The sequence below is a fragment of the Mirounga leonina genome, unplaced genomic scaffold (genome assembly GCF_011800145.1).
Source record: "Mirounga leonina isolate KUSES-001 unplaced genomic scaffold, KU_Mleo_1.0 Mir_178, whole genome shotgun sequence".
Taxonomy (NCBI): Eukaryota; Metazoa; Chordata; class Mammalia; order Carnivora; family Phocidae; genus Mirounga; species Mirounga leonina.
In genome coordinates this window covers 5,200,780-5,220,055 of record NW_023270464.1, presented here as the reverse complement: position 1 = coordinate 5,220,055, position 19,276 = coordinate 5,200,780, and the positions used below count along the sequence as shown (strand labels likewise).

Here is a 19,276-nt window from a genome sequence, read left to right as displayed (position 1 = left end):
GGGAAAAAGGACTACTTTGAAGATTATATCTATAAAGAATAAAAAGTATATAGGTGTGAAAAAGTACAAGTTAAAAAGTTCCTATGGAATATGTTGCATTAAACATCTAGTTGGAATAATAAGTAGGTAAAAAGAAAAAAACAGAGAAGAAACATGAGAAATAATAAAAAAAGAAAGCTGTATTTAAGTAATACACAGGTCATGAGGCAACACCAGTAGCTCAATATACTATTTTCCCCTAGTGTTGGGGTTTTACAGTTTTATGGGAACCCTCGGGTTTTTGTCTTGTTCTTCCAGCTTGTCTTCTGGGGGAGGGGCCTGCTGCATCGTAGATGGAACTGGAGTGGATTATGTTAAGTGAAGTAAGTCAAGCAGAGAAAGACAATTATCATATGGTTTCACTCATATGTGGAACATAAGCAATAGCATGGAGGACGATAGGGGAAGGGAGGGAAATCCAAAGGGGGAGAAATCAGAGAGGGACATGAACCATGAGAGACTATGGACCCCAAGAAACAATCTGGGAGTTTCAGAGGGGAGGGGTGTGGGCAGAGGGGGTAACAGGGTGGTGGGTATTGAGAGGGCACTTACTGTGATGAGCACTGGGTGTTACACTTAACTAATGAATCACTGAACACTACATAAAAAAACTAATCAGGTACTATACAGTGGCTAATGGAACATTAAAAAAAAAAAAACGTAAAGTGGACTGGATTTTAAAGCAAATACAGGTAAATTACTAGATATATACAAGAACTTTAAAAGGAGTCTTTAGCTCAAATTTAAAACAAACATTCATGGGGCACCTGGATGGCTCAGTTGGCAAGTGTCTGTCTTCTGCTCAGGTCATGATCTCAGGTTCCTGGTATTGAGCCCCACATCAGGCTCCCTACTCAGCCAGGGAGTCTGCTTCTCCCACTCTCTGCTCATGCTCTCTCTCTATCTCTCTCAAATAAATAAACAATAAAATCTTAAATACAATAAAACAAACATACAGGACTGGAATCCTCAGAATTTTCTAGTGTCTTAAAAATCTCCATTTCTCTTTATCTGTCCTGAGGCATTCATTTGATTAACAAGATCACTTCGATCTAAAAGATCTTTATCACTAATGACCGCTCTTGATACTTTTACTTCCTTTTCATAAACCTAGATTTTAATAATTCCATTAATTCCTTAAGGTCTAAAATTTTCTTAGATTAATTTAATTGAGACTGACCACCTTGGAAATGATTTTCATGGATGATCAACTTTTCCAGTGCTCTTTTAGCATCTGCTCTTTCCTCATTTTTCTGATCCATAGTATTTGCTGTGATGAGATGATACACAACTGGCTTTGACTGTCCAATTCTATGAGATATATCCTGAGCTTGAAGATCAAAGTGGGGGTTCCAATCACTATCATCAATGATAACTGTATATGCTGCAGTCAAATTAATGCCCAAATCACCAGTTCATGTACAATCAAAAAAGATAAAGAGAAAATGGAGATTTTCAAGATAACTAGAAAATTCTGATGATTCCAGTCCTGAATGTTTGTTTTAAATTTGAGCTAAAAAAACGTCTTTTAAAGTTCTTGTTTGCATCCAGTAATTTACCTGTATAGGTTTTATTTATTTTTTTAAATATTATTTTATTTTATAATGTTATGTTAGTAACCATACAATACATCATTAGTTTTTGATGTGGTGACCCACAATTCATTGTTTTTGTATAGCACCCAGTGTTCCATGCTGTACGTGCCCTCCTTAATAACCATCACTAGGCTAACCCAACCCCCCCCCCCACAAACACAAAATCGTGTTTGTTTCTCAGAGTCCATAGTCTCTCACGGTTCGTCTCACCCTCCGATTTCACCCCCTTCCTTTTTCCCTTCCTTCTCCTAATGTTCTCCATGCTATTCCTTATGTTCCACAAATAAGTGAAACCATATGATAAGTGACTTTCTCTGCTTAACTTATTTCACTTAGCATAATCTCCTCCAGTCCCATCCATGTTGATGTAAAAGTTGGGTATTCATCCTTTCTGATGGCTGAGTAATATTCCATTGTATATACGGACCACATCTTCTTTATCCATTCATCTCTTGAAGGGCATCTCAGCTCTTTCCACAGTTTGGCTATTGTGGACATTGCTGCTATGAACATTGGGGTGCATTGGCCCTTCTTTTCACTACATCTGTGTCTTTGGGGTAAATATCCAGTAGTTCAATTGCTGGGTCATGGGGTAGCTCTATTTTTAATTTTTTGAGGAACCTCCACACTGTTTTCCAAAGGGGCTATACCAACTTGTAATCCCACCAGCAGTGTAAGAGGGTTCCCCCTTCTCCACAACCTCTCCAACATTTAGGTTTTAAAATCCAGATTATCCACTTTACTTTTGTGATTATGCATATTTTTTTTTTCTCTCTGAATAATCCATGGATCAATCAAGCCTGCTAAAGTTTTTTTTTGTTTTTTTTTTGTTTTTTTGTTTTTTTGTTTTTTTTTGAGAGAGAGAGAGAGAAAGAGAGCATGAGCAGAGGGCAGAGCAGAGAAAGAGGTAGAGAGAGAATCTTAAGTAGGACCTAGACCTAGCACAGAACCCAAGGCAGGGCTCAATCTCACAATCCTGACATCATTACTTGAGTGAAAATCAAGAGTTGGAGGCTTAACCACTGAGTCACCCAGATACCCCGAACTTGAAATTTCTAAAATGACAGTAATCCACTAAAATGTCCAACATTCTTGTCATTAAAAAACAACAACAACAACAACAACAAAAAAAAAAACGCAGAAACTTGACCTCTGGCTTTTAGTTCTGGCAGCATTGGACACAAAATTAAGAATTTCCCAGAATTTGTTACAAAATCTTCATCAATCTTAAACTCTTGTGTGATCTGGTCTATAGGATACTCAGTCAAATATGGATGATTACAGCATTTATGAAGGAGCATCATTATATTCTGCACCTTCAGATTAACTTCAGATTGTACAGGGGTGTTCATTTCCACAACAGCCCTTTCTCAGTCTACTTCTGGCAACATTTGACTGGTCAATTTTTCCAGCTCACTAGGGAAATCATCTATTTTGCTATAATTTATTGACTTTCTAGTTTGTCATCTTGGTCATACCGTGGTACTTAGTTAACTGTTCCTATTTCACTGGATTCAGGTATGTTTGCAACTGCACCATTCACAATGGCTGTATAAAAGAGTTGTTTCTTTGAAAGTGGTGCATAAATGACTACTTCTCATTTAGGAGGAATTTTAAAAGCAACATCAGATTTTAGTCACCTAGGTAAAAAAGATGTTAGAATCTGGTGCAGCATGTGCAAACACTCTGTTCTCTTTATTTACCAATAATATCTTCTGCAGTTTCAGAAAGACTAGTGATATCATACCAAGATTCAAAGCTTTTCAAGTCACCAAATACATCTGGCAACAGAAAGTTTAGTGATGGCCAAAGTTCTGAAAAATTGTTTTACAAGGGAGTCCCAGGCAAAAGAAGTTTGTTATCTGCATTGAATCATTTTAACTACCTGATCAGATGACACTTCATATTCTTAATCCAGTGTCCTTCATCTACTATTAAGTATTTCCAATAACTGTGTTGTAAAGTCTTTTGGTGTCTCATGGCTATTTCAAATGAACTAATTACCACAGGATGAATATTCAGTGCCCCTTTTTACTTTTGAATATTCTTTACACAATTTTCAATGTTCCTGCTGGGTCCCATGAAATAATTTAGTAGGAATGTCTGGTGTAAATCTTTACAATTCAGCCATCTATTTAGGAAGTGTAAACAAAGGACCACAGACAAGAAAAGATCCTTGTAGTCCTCTCTGAATCATTAATGCAATTGTAGCAATACACTGAACTGTCTTTCCCAATCCCATTTCATCTGCTAAAATGCCATTAATTCCGTTTTCCCAAAGTATCCTAAGCCATTCCATATCTTCCACTTGGTACCATTGCATCACTCTTTCTGGGAAGTGTTCTGTTTGTTGAAATGGTACTCGCTGTTCATGACAATTCTGAACTGGGATGAAAAACAATTTAGTATTCTGCCTAACCATTTGAAACAATTTATATTTAATTATACTATTTGAATCTTCGTTTTTCTGAAGGTCTTTTATACAGAAAAGGACCTTTTATACAGATTAAAAAAGGACGTTTCATTCTCGTTCTTTCTTTATTTATTTATTTATTTATTTATTTATTTATTTAGCCATGGACAAAATTTCCTCTTTTGCCATTACCTCTGAAATATTGTATGATTCATCTTCTCTTCCTCTCTACTTTCTCATTACTGGATTGTGTCCACCTACATCAATGGAATTTTTACCTTAGTAACTTTTAAAGATTATTTTCATCTCTCCAATTCATCTTTCTTCTTCTGTTCCTCTAGTTGTTGCTGTTCCATTTAGTCAATAAAAAGTTGGAGTAGATCTTGTTTTTTATGTTGAAGTCTACCGTACTGAATGTCCACAGGCTCTCTATCCCATGACATGGGAGTCTTTTCTATCATCCTTCGTTCTCTCTCAAACCTAGCAGCCTCAAGCTCTTCCTCCTCCAGCATGGCTTGGGTAATCACTGCAATCTGCAGTTATTCAACCATATGTGGGGCTAGACCCACTGCTGCTTGCAGGCCACTATGCCAGCATGGCTGGACACGCAGCGTGGAACCAGTCCTCTCTCAGAATCTGTACCACTGCACTCTAAGTCTCACAGCTGCTGCCTGCCCAGCCTTCCTTGCCAAATCCCCAGCCAGGGAAAAATACATGTAACAAATAAGTTCTTTTTTTTGTTGCATATCTTTTTTTAATTTTTTTAATTTTATTATATTATGTTAATCACCATATATTACATCATTAGTTTTTGATGTAGTGTTACATGATTCATTGTTTGTGTATAACACCCAGTTCTCCATTCAATACATGCCCTCTTTAATACCCATCAACAGGCTGCCTCATCTCCACACCCCCATCCCCTCTAGAAACCCTGTTTCTTTCCTCAGAGTCCATAATCTCTCCTGGTTCGCCCTCCCCCATCCCCCCCCTTCATTTTTCCCTTCCTACTATCTTCTTCTTCTTTTTATTTTTAACGTATAATGTATTATTTGTTTCAGAGGCACAGGTCTGTGATTCATCAGTCTTACACAATTCACAACACTCACCATAGCACATATGTTTCCCATTGTCTATCACCCAGACATCCCATCCCTCCACCCCCATCAATCCAGCAACCCTCAGGTTGTTTCCTGAGATTAAGAATTCCTCATATCAGTGAGATCATATGATACATGTCTTTCTCTGGTTGACTTATTTAGCTCAGCATAAACCCTCCAGTTCCATCTACATTGTTGCAAATGGCAAGATTTCATTCCTTTTGATGGCTGCATAATATTCCATTGTATATATATACCACTTCTTCTTTATCCATTCATCTGTTGATGGACATCGTGGCTCTTTCCATAGTTTGGCTATTGTGGACATTGCTGCTATAAACATCAGAGTGCACGTACCCCTTGGGATCACTACATTTGTATCTTTGGGGTAAATACACAGTAGTGTACTTGCTGGGTCATATGGTAGCTCTATTTTCAACTTTTTGAGGAACCTCCAGATTGTTTTCCAGAGTGGCTGCACCAGTTTGCATTCCCACCAACAGTGTAGGAGTGTTCCCCTTTCTCCTCATCCCCGCCAACATCTGTCATTTCCTGACCTGTTAATTTTAGCCATTCTGACTGGTGTGAGGTGGTATGTCATTGAGGTTTTGATTTGGATTTCCCTGATGCTGAGTGATGTTGAGCACCTCTTCATGAGTCTGTTGGCCATTTGGATGTCTTCTTTGGAAAAATGTCTGTTCATGTCTTCTGCCCATTTATTGATTGGATCATTTATTCTTTGGGTGTTGAGTTTAATAAGTTAAAGGCCCCTACTATTATCGTATTGCTGTTGATGTGTTTCTTTACTTTTGATATTAATTGGCATATATAATTGGCTGCTCCCAAGTTAGAGGCATTGATATTTACAATTGTTAGATCTTCTTGTTGGATAGACCCTTTAAGTAGGATATAGTGTTCTTCCTCATCTCTTATTATAGTCTTTGGTGGGGCGCCTGGGTGGCTCAGTTGGTTAAGCGACTGCCTTCGGCTCGGGTCATGATCCTGTAGTCCCGGGATCGAGTCCCACATCAGGCTCCCTGCTCAGCAGGGAGTCTGCTTCTCCCTCTGACCATCCTCCCTCTCATGCTCTCTGTCTCTCATTCTCTCTCTCGCAAATAAATAAAATCTTTAAAAAAATTTATTATAGTCCTTGGTTTAAAATCTAATTTGTCTGACATAAGGATTGCCACTCCAGCTTTCTTTTGGTGTCCATTAGCATGGTAAATCATTTCCACCCCCTCACTTTCAATCTGGAGGTGTCTTTGGGTATAAAATGAGTCTCTTTCAGGCAGTATATCAATGGGTCTTGTTTTTTTTATCCAATCTGATAGCCTGTGTCTTTTGATTGGGGCATTTAGCCCATTTACATTCAGGATAACTATTGAAAGATAGGAATTTAGTGTCATTGTATTGCCTGTAAGGTGACTGTTACTGTATATTATCTGTGTTCCTTTCTGGACTATGTTGCTTTTAGGCTCTCTCTTTGCTTAGAGGACCCCTTTCAAGATTTCTTGTAGGGCTCGTTTTGTGCTTGCAAATTCCTTTAGTTTTTGTTTGTCCTGGAAGCTTTTTATCTCTCCTTCTATTTTCAATGACAGCCTAGCTGGATATAGTATTCTTGGCTGCATATTTTTCCTGTTTAGTGCTCTGAATATATCATGCCAGTCCTTTCTGGTCTGCCGAGTCTCTGTGGATAGGTCTGTTGCCAATCTAATGTTTCTATCATCGTAGGTTACAGATCTCTTGTCCTGAGCTGCTTTCAGGATTTTCTCTTTGTCTCTGAGACTCGTAAGTTTTACTAGTAGATGTTGGGGTGTTGACATTTTTTTTATTGATTATGAGGGGAGTTTTCTATGCCTTCTGGATTTTGATGCCTATTTCCTTCCCCAAATTATGGAAGTTCTCTGATATAATTTGTTCCAATATACCTTCTGCCCCTCTGTCTCTTTCTTCTTCTTCTGGGATCCCAAATATTCTAATATAGTTTAGTCTTATGGTATCACTTATCTCTCAAATTCTGCCCTCGTGATCCAGTAGTTGTTTATCTCTCTTTTTCTCAGCTTCTTTATTTTCCATCATTCAGTCTTCTATATCACTGATTCTCTCTTCTGCCTCATTTATCCTAGCAGTTAGAGCCTCCATTTTTTATTGCATCTCACTTTTTGATTTCGACTTGGTTAGATTTTAGTTCCTTTATTTCTCCAGAAAGTGTTTCTCTAATATCTTCCATGCTTTTTTCAAATCCAGCTAATATCTTTATAATCGTCATTCTGAACTCTAGTTCCGACATCTTACTAATGTCCATATTGATTAGGTCCCTGGCAGTCGGTACTGTCTCGCTCTTTTTTTTGAGGTGATTTTTTCCATCTTGTCATTTTGTCCAGAGGAGAATAGATGAATGAGAGAACAAAATGCTAACAGGGTAACAACAACCCCAGAAAAATGTACACTAAACAAATCAGAAGAGACCTGAGCCCAGAGAAAAAGAAAGGGAAGGAAAGAAAGACAGAAAAAAAAAAAAAAAAAAGAACAAGAAGATTAAAAAAAGAATATGATCAAATATTGTCAGGCTGGTGCATAGACCAGTGCTACACACTAGATTTTGCACGTATTTTGGTCTGTTAGAAGAAACTGCCTCCGAAAATTTTAAAGAAAGAAAAGCTTATATATGTACAAAAATGACTGTAAAGATGAAAATTATAGAAGATTTTATAAAAGGAATTGATAAGATAAGAAGGTGGTTGAAAAAAAAAAAAAGGAGAAATTTAAAGAAAAGAGGCATGATTGTGATCAGGCAGGAGACTAGAACAAAGCTATACACTAGAGATTTAGGGTATATTTTGTCTATTAGAAGAAACTGTATCCCAAAATTTCAAAGAGAGAACAATTAATATATATATATATATATATATATATATATATATATATATATATATATATATATATAAAAAAAAAAACTACTATATATAGACAGAAAGAGAATCACTCTAAAAATGAAAAATAAATAAGATTTTTAAAAAAGGGATTGATAAGGTGTTGGTGGAAAAGGGAAAAAAGAAAAGAAAAAAAAAAGAAAATTAAAAAAAATAACCTTGAAAGACTAAAGAATCAGGGGGGAAAAAGCCATGAATTCTATGTGCTGTATTTCCCTAGTGCTGGCGTTCTGCCGTTCTCATTGATCAGTAAACTTGGTCTTGGCTGGCTGTTCTTGCTGATTTTCTGGGCGAGGGGTCTGTTGCAGTGGTTCTCAAATGTCTTTGCCTGAGGCGGAATTGCCCTGCCCTTGCCAGGGGCCAGGCTAAGTAATCTGCTCGGGTTTGCTTTCGGTAGCTTTTGTTCTCTGCAAGCTTTCCATACAGATGTGGAGGACAAGAGTGAAAATGGCAGCCTCCCAATCTCTGCCCTGGAGGAGCCAGGAACTTGGGCCCCCCTCCTCAGTGAGCCCCCAGAGTAAAGCAGTCAATCACTCCTTTCTTCCCGGTCTCGGGCCGCACTCCATGCTCACCCAGCCTGTGACTGAGCATTTCTATCTCTGGCACACGACCCCGCTTGGAGTCTCCAAACCCAGCAGATTCCTGCAGAGTGCTCACACGCCACTCCTCCTGGGGGAGGAATGGGAGTCTCCCCAGATCTACCACTTGTTCAGACTCTGCTTGAAGAGCAGTGGCTGACTGTGCCACAGATCATGGTTTATGGCAACCCCAAGCTGAGAGCCCACTCCGTGGCTCCATCTTTGCAGCTGGCTTCCCTGCTCTAATACCTGGGAGCTCTGATGCACTTAGGCACCCCCAATCTTTCTGTGACCACAAGGGTCCTGAGACCACACTGTCCCAGTGAGGGTTCCATCCCCTGCTTAGCCGCTGGAGAGACATCCCTCAGCGAACCAGACTTCTAAAAGTTCCAGTTTTGTGCTCCACCGCTCTATCACTTGCCAGTAGCAGCTGATGGAGGCTCCCTTCCCCCACCGTCTATCTTCCCAAATATCAGCTCTGATTCACTTCTCTGCACATCCTACCTTCCAGAAAGCGGTCACTTTTCTGTTCAGAGAGTTATTGCTATTATTTTCTTCGATCTCCTGTTGAGTTTGTAAGTGTTCAGAATGGTTTGATCCTTATCTAGTGAATTCCCGGGATCAAATGAAATTTAGGTTTCCTACTCCTCCGCCATCTTGCTCCTCCCCTAACAAATAAGTTCTTATTAGAAATTTAACAAAGACCCATTTGTTTTAGTTTTATTGAGAATGAATGGATATATATCACTGCATGTTCTCTAAAGATTTTATTTTTAAGTAATCTCTACACCCAACATGGGGCTCAAACTCACAATCATGAGATCAATAGTTGAATGGTCTACTGACTGAGCCAGCCAGTTGCCCCATCACTGTATAATTTTAATGCATAGAGCATGATGGTTTGATTTACATATATCATGAAATGATAACCACAATAGGTTCGGCTAACATTCCATCTTCTCCTATAGATACAATAAAAGGAAAAACTGAAAAAAAAAGAAGAAAAATTGTCCTTGTAATAAGATTTCTTAAGATTTATTCTAACAAATTTCCTATATATCCCACAGCAGTATTAGCTCCAGTCATTATGTTGTACATTGCACACCCATGGCATATTTATCTTGTAAAATAACAAAATTTAACTGAGTAAACTTTTTGTTTGAGTATAGTTTACACATGATGTTACATTATTTTCAGGTGTACAACATAGTGATTCAACAATTTTATAAATTATGCTGTGCTCACCAGTAGTGTAGCTATCATCTGTCACCATAAAACACCATTACAATATTATTGACTATATTCCCCATACGTTTGTTCCATTACGTTCAATCTTGAACCAACCAATGAAATGTCTTATTTTGCTTTTTAAAAGTTAGGGACAGAGTTAGATTTACTCCTAGACTAAAATAAAAGGATTTACCCTTCCCCCTTAACAAAGACCTGGAGATAGAGATGAAGGTATTATCTTTCCAAGTCAATGCCAGAGTAAAGGAAAGGAAAAGAAGGAAAAGGAGTTTAATGTTCATTTGAATTTGAAGTCTTGATTCATCATCTTTGGTGGCAGCAGTCAATGCTGATATCAGTTACTTCTCATCCTCATTAACTTAATTTAGAGATCTCAAGGATCTTTTAGATTTGCAGCAATGTCTGTGGACTGGATTATTTGGTAAGGTGCTTTTCAACGGGTCACAAGACTATCTTCCTCTGATGATGTTTGAGAATACCAGTCACCAAGCTCTTGACTATGACTGTTAGATTCCTTTGAGTAGGACTAAGAAAGGCTTCTTTAACCTGTTGGTGACAGGCTTGATCATAAGATATTAGAGACTTACAGAAGCAGATTATACTTGCATAAGGCAGCAAGAAATCAGAATGTTGAATACTGGCAGAATTTCAAGAATTTCTACGGTTTTTGTTAATGCTCCTGTGATTTGTCCAGTCAAGTGGGTGGCTCAATCATTGGATATAGGGGAAAGTACAATTCAAGTGGGAAACACATTTTTAAACTTTTTTTTTTTTTTAACTGTGAGGCTATCTGCTTTCCAGGAAGGAAAGTCTATCCGATCTGGAAAATATATAACAACAAGAACATATTGAAAACCCATACAACGTGGCAGTAAAATGAAGTCCAGCTACAGGTAATTAAAGGGCCAAGAAGGAAGTGTGAAGTCTCTAGGAACAAACAAACATTTTTTCCAGGATTATGAACCAAACAGGTCAGACATGGCTAGTCGACTGTTCCTGCAATTTCATAGAAGTCTCTACACCAATGTCTATTCATAATCTGAGTCATCTTAAATGCACTATTGTAGGTCAAGGAATGTAAAACAACAACAACATAAAAATATGGGGTTTTCCAGGGATCTAGGAAGAACTTGTGGCTGTCTTGATTCCCATTGTCCCAAGTGTTTCTTAGTTTACAGTCATTGTTTGCCCACCTTTATTTCTGATTCAAAAGCAGACTGTTGTCATGTTACAAGGATATCAAGATGGCAAAAGTCTGACAATGAGGAGGAATTTCTTGCATAAGTACAATGGACTTTATCCATGTGTGTCACAGTCTTACAAATACAATATAGAGAAGACAGTATAATTTATTTAACAATGTTTTCCATGTATTTTACGTGTCAAATAAGGTTAATTAGTTCAACAAATTATTTGGAATATTGAAGGTAAAAAAAATAAACAAAAATTTAGAATTTGAGTTTGGGAAGTTTGTCAAAAATATCGAAAAGATTGGGGCGCCTGAGGGGCTCAGTGGGTTGGAGTGTTCTACTTCTTGATTTTGGCACATGTCATGATCTCAGGTATATGTGATCAAACCCCACATTGGGCTGGGTGCTTGGCATGGAGCCTTCTTTTTTTTAAATTTTTTATTGTTATGTTAATCACCATACATCATTAGTTTTTGATGTACTGTTCCATGATTCATTGTGTATAACTCCCAGTGCTCCATGCAGAACGTGCCCTCTTTAATACCCATCACCAGGCTAACCCATCCTCCCACCTCCCTCCCCTCTGGAACCCTCAGTTTGTTTTTCAGAGTCCATCATCTCTCATGGATCGTCTCCCCCTCCAATTCCCCCCCCTTCATTCTTCCCCTCCTGCTATGTTCTTATCATTATTTTTTTTTCTTAACATATATTGCATTATTTGTTTCAGAGGTACAGATCTTTGATTCAACAGTCTTGCACAATTCACAGCACTCACCATAGCACATACCCTCCCCAGTGTCTATCACCCAGCCCCCCCCATCCATCCCACCCCACCCCCTACTCCAGGAAGTCTCAGTTTGTTTCCTGAGATTAAGAATTCCTCTTGGGCGCCTGGGTGGCTCAGTTGGTTAAGCGACTTCCTTCGGCTCAGGTCATGATCCTGGAGTCCCTGGATCGAGTCCCGCATCGGGCTCCCTGCTTGGCAGGGAGTCTGCTTCTCCCTCTCCCACTCCCCCCTCTTGTGCTCACTCTCTCTCTCAAATAAATAAATAAATAAAATCTTAAAAAAAAAAATTCCTCTTATCAGTGAGATCATATGATACATGTCTTTCTCTGATTGACTTATTTGGCTTAGCATAACACCCTCCAGTTCCATCCACGTCATTGCAAATGGCAAGATCTCATTCTGATTGATGGCTGCATAATATTCCATTGTATATATATACCACATCCTCTTTATCTATTCATCTGTCGATGGACATCTTGGCTCTTTCCACCGTTTGGCTATTGCGGACATTGCTGCTATAAACATCGGGGTGCACGTACCCTTTCGGATCCCTACTTTTGTAACTTAGGGGTATATACCCAGTAGTGCAATTGCTGGATCATATGGTAGCTCTATTTTCAACTTTTTGAAGAACTTCCAAACTGTTTTCCAGAGTGGTTGCACCAGCTTGCATTCCCACCAACAATGTAGGAGGGTACCCCTTTCTGGCATGGAGCCTTCTTGGGATTCTCTCTCTCTCTCCCTCTGCCCTCCACCCTCCCTCCCTGTCTAAAAACAAATAAAAAGGATGAGGGTTTTTTTGTATATTTTTAAGGCATACACTTATTGTGATGAGCACCATGTATTGTATATAAGTGTTGAATCACTAAATTGTACACCTGAAACTGATATTTCATGGTATGTCAACTACCTGGAATTCAAATAAAAACTACGTATGCCATCCTGATCAAAATTATAATGACATTTTTTTTCAAAGTGCTGGAACAAACAATCCTAATATTTGTATGGAATCAGAAGAGACCCCGAATCACCAAGGAAATGTTGAGAAAGAAAACCAAAGCTAGGGGCATCACGTTGCCTGATTTCAAGCTATATTACAAAGCAGTGGTCACCAAGACAGCATGGTACTGGCACAAAAACAGACATATAGACCAATGGAACAGAATAGAGAACCCAGATATGGACCCTCAACTCTATGGTCAAATAATCATCGACAAAGCAGGAAAATCTATGCAATGGAAAAAAGACACTCTCTTCAATAAATGGTGCTGGGAAAATTGGACAGCCACATGCAGAAAAATGAAACTCGACCATTCTCTAACACCATACACAAAGATAAACTCAAAATGGATGAAAGACCTCAATGTGAGACAGGAATCCATCAAAATCTTAGAGGAGAACATAGGCAGTAATCTCTTTGACATCAGCCACAGCAACTTCTTCCAAGATACATCTTCAAAGGCAAGTGAAACAAAAGTGAAAATAAACTTTTGGGACTTCATCAGGATAAAAAATCTTCTGCACAGCAAAGGAAACAGTCAACAAAACAAAGAGGCAACCCACAGAATGGGAGAAGATGTTTGCAAATGACACTACAGATAAAGGGCTGGAATCCAAGACCTATAAAGAACTTCTCAAAAACAACACCCAAAAAACAAATAATCAAGTCAAAAAATGGGCAGAAGACATAGACACTTCTCCAAAGAAGACATACAAATTGCTAACAGACACATGAAAAAATGTTCATCATCATTAGCCATCAGGGAAATTCAAATCAAAACCACAATGAGATACCACCTTACACCAGTTAGAATGGCAAAAATTGACAATTTTGAAGAGGTTGTGGAGTAAGGGGAACCCTCTTACACTGTTAGTGGGAATGCAAGTTGGTACAGCCACTTTGGAAAACAGTGTGAAGGTGCCTCAAAGAATTAAAAATAGAGCTACCCTGTGACCCAGCAATTGCACTACTGGGTATTTACCCCAAAGACACAGATGTAGTGAAAAGAAGGGCCATGTGCTCCCCAATGTTCATAAGGACAATGTCCACAATAGCCAAACTGTGGAAAAAGCCAAGATGCCCTTCAACAGATGAATGGATAAAGATGTGGTCCATATATACAATGGACAAATACAGCCATCAGAAATACCCAACATTTACATCAACATGGATGGGACTTGAGGAGATTATGCTAAGTGAAATAAGTCAGGCAAAGAAAGTCAATAATCATATGATTTCACTTATTTGTGGAACATAAGGAATAGCATGGAGGACATTAGGAGAAGGAAGGGAAAAATGAAGTGGGGGAAATCGGAGGGAAAGATGAACCATGAGAGATTGGACTCTGAGAAACAAACTGAGGGTTTTAGGGGGAGGGTGGGGGGATGCGTTATCCCAGTGATGGGTATTAAGGAGGGCACGTACTGCATGGAGCACTAGGTGTTATACAAAAATAATGAATCATGGATCACTACATCAAAAATTAATGATGTATTGTATGGTGACTAACATAACATAATGAAATAAAATAACAAAACAAAACAAAACAGGGGTGCCTGGGTAGCTCAGTTGTTAAGCGTCTGCCTTCAGCTCAGGTCATGATCCCAAGGTCCTGGGATTGAGCCCTGCATCAGGCTCCCTGCTCCATGGGAAGCCTGCTTCTTCCTCTCCCACTCCCCCTGCTTGTGTTCCCTCTTTTGCTGTGTCTCTCTCTGTCAATTAAATAAATAAAATCTTTAATTAAAAAATACATATAGTTATTATTTAAGCAAAACTAAAAAAAAAATAAATAAAATTGTTTTAAAGTATTTTCCTAAATAGGATCACAGATAATCATGAAATGTAAAAAAAAAAAAAAAAAAAAGGTAAAAAAAAAAATTTTTTACTATTTTTTTACAAAATTAAACCAAAAAGAAAAAAAAAAAAAAATCCTTTTAACAGAGAAACAACCAAATTCTCATTTTGCTTCAGCTCATTTTTATATTAAAACTCATATTTTAGATAAATGTATTTTAATTTTAGACAGCTTGACTACACATTAAAATTTATTTTCAAAGTTTTATTTTCTATAAAACTTCTACAACTTTCTTTTTTACATTCTAATCTGGTCCTATGTTTTATTTTCTCTTTAAAGCAGCTTCATTTTAAAATAAAATTCCTTTTTTTTATCAACAATAAAATGGAGTCTCCACCATTCATACTTACCTGGCATATAGAGATGTTTCACTTATTAATAATAGGAGTTTCAATTATTGCATATGTTAATTTTTTTAACTTGTGAAACCCTAATTTCCAGTGAAAACTTAGTAATCAATTGTGAACTGTTGTATCTGCATTTGTATTTGCAAATTTATTAATACATTTTAAAATTTCTAGAAACATGCTTACACAGCAAAGGAAACAGTCAACAAAACTAAAAGACAACCTATAGAATGGGAGAAAATATTTACAAATACCTTATCAGGTAAAGGGCTAGTGTTGAAAACCTATAAAGAACTTATCGAACTCAGCACCCAAAAACAAATCCAGTCAAGAAATGGGCAGAAGACATGAACAGACATTTCTCCAAAGAAGACATGTAATAGGCTAACAAACACATGAAAAAATGTTCAACATCACTTGGCATCAGGGAAATTCAAATCAAAACCACAATGAGATACCACCTCACACCAGTCACAACTCAGGAAACAACAGATGTTGGCACTACAGCTACCCTATGGCATAACAGTTGCACTACTGCAGAGAAAGGGGAAACCTTTCACAGTGTTGGTGAGAATGCAAAGTGATGCAGGCACTCTGGAAAACAGTATGGAGGTTCCTCAAAAAGTTAAAAATATAGCTACCTTATGAGCCAGCAACTGCACTATTAGGTATTTATCCAATTGGATAAATATTTATCAAAGGGCCACATGCATCCCAATGTTTATAGCAGCAATGTCCAGAATAGCCTAACTATGGAAAGAGTCCAGATGTCCATCAACAGTTGAATGGATAAAGAAGATGTGGTGTATATACACAATGGAATATTACTCAGCCATCACAAAGAATGAAATCTTGCCATTTCCAGTGACATGGATGGAACTAGAGGGTATTATGCTAAGTGAAATTAGTCAGTCAGAGAAAGAAAAATACCATGTGATTTCACTCATATATGGAATTTAAGAAACAAAACAGATGAACACAAGGGAAGGGAAGGAAAAATAAAATAAGATGAAAACAGAAAGGAAGCAAACCATAAGAGACTCTTAACTATAGGAAACAAACTGATGACACCTTCTTTTCACTACATTCTAGTACTATACTGAACAATAGTGGTGAGAGTGGGAATCCCTGTCATGTTCCTGACCTTAAGGGAAAAGATCTCACTTTTTCCCCATTGAGAATGATATTTGCTGTGGGCTTTTCATAGATGGCTTTATGATATTGAGGTATGTTCCCTCTATCCCTATACTGTGAAGAGTTTTAATCAAGAAAGGATGCTGTACGGGCACTTGGGTGGCTCAGTCGTTAAGCATCTGCCTTCAGCTCAGGTCATGATCCCAGGGTCCTGGGATTGAGCCCCGCATTGGGCTCCCTGCTTGACAGGAAGCTTGCTTCTCCCTCTCCCACTCCCCCTGCTTGTGTTCCCTCTCTCACTGTGTCTCTCTCTGTCAAATAAATAAATATTTTTTTTTAAAAAGATGCTGTATTTTGTCAAATGCTTTTTCTGCATCAATTGAGAGGATCACATGGTGTCATCAGGGAAATACAAATCAAAACCACAATGAGATACCACCTTCACCAGTTGGAATGGCTAAAATTAACAAGACAGGGAACAACAAATGGAGGCGATGATGTGAAGAAAGGAGAACACTCTGACACTGTTGTGTGGAATGCAAGCTGGTACAGCCACTCTGGAAAACAGTATGGAGGTTCCTAAGGAAGTTAAAAATACAGCTACCCTATGACATAACAGTTGCACTACTGGGTATTTACCCCAAAGGTACAAATGTAGTGAAAAGAAGGGCCACTTGCACCCCAATGTAAATAGCAGCAATGTCCACAATAGCCAAACTGTGGAAGGAGCCAAAATGTCCTTCAACAGATAAATGGACAAAGAAGATGTGGTTCACATATACAATGGAATATTACTCAGCCATCAGAAAGGATGAATACCTACAATTTACATTGACATGGATGGAACTAGAGGGTATTATGCTAAGTGAAGTCAATCAGAGAAAGACAATTGTCATATGGTTTCACTTACCTGTGGAACGTAAGAAATAGCACAGAGGATCATAGGGGAAGGGAGGGAAAACTGAATGGAAAGAAGTCATAGAGGGAACCAAACCATGAGACTCTTGACTCCAGGAAACAAACTGAGGGTTCTGGAAAGGGCGATGGGTGGGGCGATGGGGTAAGTGGGTTATGGGCATTAAGGATGGCATGTGGTGTAATGTGCACTGGGTGTTATACACCAATAATGAATCATTGAACACTACACAAAAAACTAATGATGTACTAATTGAATTTAAATTTTAAAAAATGGATTGTTTCAGGAATGATGGCTTTCCCTTAGGGGAAAAACAAGATGTCTTGTCATGCAGATTACTTCATTTTTGGAGAGGAGGAATGGAGATGCCCCATGTGGCAGACTCATCAGCACTGATTGAAAAATTCCCAGCTGACCAGTTTAAGATTACATTTCTAGGGGAGGTTGAAATTGCAATTCGATAACATATTAAGGTTCAGATTTGCAACTCGATCTAAGTGACAACATTTTGGGCTTGTGTGTGTGTGTATGTGTGTGTGTGTGTGTGTTTTAACAATCTTATAACTGGCAGTTTGTACCTCTTAACCACCTCCTTACGATTTGCCTTCCCTCAGCTCCTCACTTCTTTTTTTTTTTTAAGATTTTATTTATTTATCTGAGACAGAGAGAATGAGAGAGACAGAGAGCACACGAGAGGGGGGAGGGTCAGAGGGAGAAGCAGGCTCCCTGCCAAGCAGGGAGCCCTATGCGGGACTCGATCCAGGGACTCCAGGATCATGACCTGAGCCGAAGGCAGTCGCTTAACCAACTGAGTCACCCAGGCGCCCAGCTCCTCACTTCTGATAACCATAAGTCTGATCTCTCTTACAATTCATTTGCTGTTTTGGTTTATTTGTTTTTTTTAAATTCCACATATAAGTGAGACCATATAGTATTTGTTTTTCTCTCTCTTAACTTGTTTCACTCAGCATAATGCCTTCAAGTTTCATCCATGTTGCTGCAAATGACAGGATATCCTTGTTATTTTTATGGCTGAAAAATATTCCATTATATATATATCACATTTATCAATTCATCCATCAATGAACACTTAGGTTGTTTACACATCTTGTTTATTGTAAATAATGCTGCTAATAAGCATGGTGGTGCAGATATCTTTTCATATTAGTGTTTTTGTTTCCTTTGCATATATTCCCAGTGTGAAATTGCTGTGGCATACGTAGTTTTTTTGAGGATCTTCAGTACAGTTTTCCACAGTGGCTGTACCAATTTACAATCCAACCAACATTGCATAATGGTTCTCTTACCTCCACATCAATGTGAGCATTTGTCATCTTTTGTCTTTTGGATAATGGCCATTCTAAAAAGTATGAGCTTATATCTCAGTGTGATTTTTTAAAATATTTTATTTATTTGACAGAGAGAGACACAGCGAGAGACAGAACACAAGCAGGGGGAGTGGGAGAGGGAGAAGCAGGCTTTCTGCCGAGCAGGGAGCCCAATGTGGGGCTCGATCCCAGGACCCTGAGATCATGACCCGAGCCAAAGGCAGACGCTTAACGACTGAGCCACCCAGGCGCCCCTATCTCAGTGTGATTTTAATTTGCATTTCCTTAATGACTAGTGATGTTGAGTGTATTTTCATGTACTTTTTTGGGCTTTCATATATCTTCTTTGGAGAAACATTTGTTTAGATCTTTGCCCATTTTTAAATTGGGTTATTTGTTCTTGTTCTTACTACTGAATTCTATGAGTCATTTATATATTTTAGGCGTGAACCTCTTGTCAGGTGTTTGGTGTGCAATTTTTTTTTTCCCCACTCTGTAGTTTTGTTTTGTTTTTTTTTCACATTGTTGATGGTTTCTTTTGCTGTGCAGAAGCTTTGTAGCTTTATTTAGTCCCACTTGTTTAGTGTTTTGTTTTGTTTTTGCTTCTGCTTTAGGTGTCATCCAAAAAATTATTACTCAGACCCAACTTAAGGAGTTTTTATTTCTATGTTTTCTTATAGGATTTGCATGGTTTTGGGTCTTATGATTAAGGTTTTCATCTATTTCAAGTTAATATTTTTAGTGGTATAAGATGGATCCAATTTTATTCTTTTATGTGTGACTATCCAATTATCTCAGCACCATTTATTAAAG

At 38.2% G+C, this 19,276-nt stretch overlaps 1 pseudogene; it reads right to left on the bottom strand.

The window, feature by feature from the left end:
• Positions 1-971: 971 nt before the first annotated feature.
• On the bottom strand, positions 972-18,469 carry LOC118023150 (annotated as a pseudogene).
• Between the last annotated feature and the right edge of the window lie 807 nt (positions 18,470-19,276).